Source organism: Lathyrus oleraceus, chromosome 5, assembly GCF_024323335.1.
Source record: "Lathyrus oleraceus cultivar Zhongwan6 chromosome 5, CAAS_Psat_ZW6_1.0, whole genome shotgun sequence".
Lineage (NCBI taxonomy): Eukaryota > Viridiplantae > Streptophyta > Magnoliopsida > Fabales > Fabaceae > Lathyrus > Lathyrus oleraceus.
In genome coordinates, this window is record NC_066583.1 from 476,744,558 (window position 1) to 476,746,071 (window position 1,514).

A 1,514-nucleotide genomic window follows, 5' to 3' on the forward strand; every position below is an offset into this window, starting at 1 on the left:
GTTTTAGTCCCTGCACATTTGTACAAATGTGAGAACCACATCCAGTATCTAATACCCATGTCACAGAAGTAGATAAATTAATTTCAATAACAAAAATACCTGAAGTTGAAGTCTCTACTCCATTCTTCTTATCTTCCAGGTACTTTGGGCAGTTTCTCTTCCAGTGTCCGGTTTTACCGCAATGGAAGCAGGTGCCTGCTTTTGCTATGCCTCCACTAGGCTTCAAAGCAGCAACGGTGGGTTTGGGTTTGACAACTTCCTTGCCTTTCCCTTTATCACCCTGCTTGATGGGCCTTTTGTTCTGTCTCTTTCCATTTCCGATCATCAGAATGGACTTCCCTTTTGACTTCAGATTCTGCTCAGCCGTTCTTAACATGGCTAGCAGCTCAGGAAGCGATTTGTCCATATCATTCATATTGAAATTTAGGACAAACTGACTGAATCTATCTGGCAACGATTGCAAGATCAAATCAGTCGCAAGTTCCTTTCCGAGGGGAAAACCCAGTCTGTCAAGGTTTTCCACATACCCAATCATCTTGAGTACATGGGGACCTACAGAGGCTCCCTCAGCTAACTTGCCTTGAAAAAGGGCTTTTGAAACTTCAAACCTCTCATGCCTTGCTTGCTCTTGATAGAGCAGCTTCAGGTGTTCGATCATATCGAATGCTGACATGTTCTCATGTTGCTTTTGCAATTCTGAGTTCATGGTAGCTAGCATGAGACAAGCAGTTTCATTGGCATCATCGACATGCTTCTTATAAGCATCTCTTTCTGCCTTAGGTGCAGAACTAGGAGGTTCCTCTTCAGGAACAGGTGTCTCCAAGACATACAGCTTTTTATCATGTTTGAGGACAATCCTCAGGTTTCGGTGCCAATCCAGAAAATTTGTCCCAGACAATTTTTCCTTGTCAAGGTTTGATCGCAAAATGTTGTTAGAGGTGTTTGTTGTCATGGCAATCTACATAAGAAATAATGAAAATATAAGTATCATTGGCATATTTAATTAGGCCTTTAATTAAACATGCTCCCACTATTTTACTCAAAACAAATGACCCTCATCATCTGATTCGGAAAATCCCGTTGGAAGATTTTCTAGTGGGTTGAGATCCATATTTCACTTCGTTCTAAGTCCGCGTAGGCGGATTACACAAAACTAGGTTATTTAGGTAGGAACTCCTTCCAATTGTATCTCATACAACTCTCGAAAATTTCAATTGGGTGAATAACCTCTTATTCCAATCCATCATATGGATTATTCCCAACTCTTGCTTCTAAACATATATATAATCTTATTATAATTTGTTTAGTTAAGTTTGACCCATTATTTTAACAGTTGGATATTACAATTATCCCATTGCACCTTACTAATATATAGATCATGCACCTCGCGTAGGCGAAACCTACATTATCCATTACTAGTCTTGATGAGTGTTAAAACTTGGAAAGCATAAACTTAATATTTAGTTTTGAGGGAATTGCAATTTTTCTGATCTCACCGGCTTGTTTATCATATA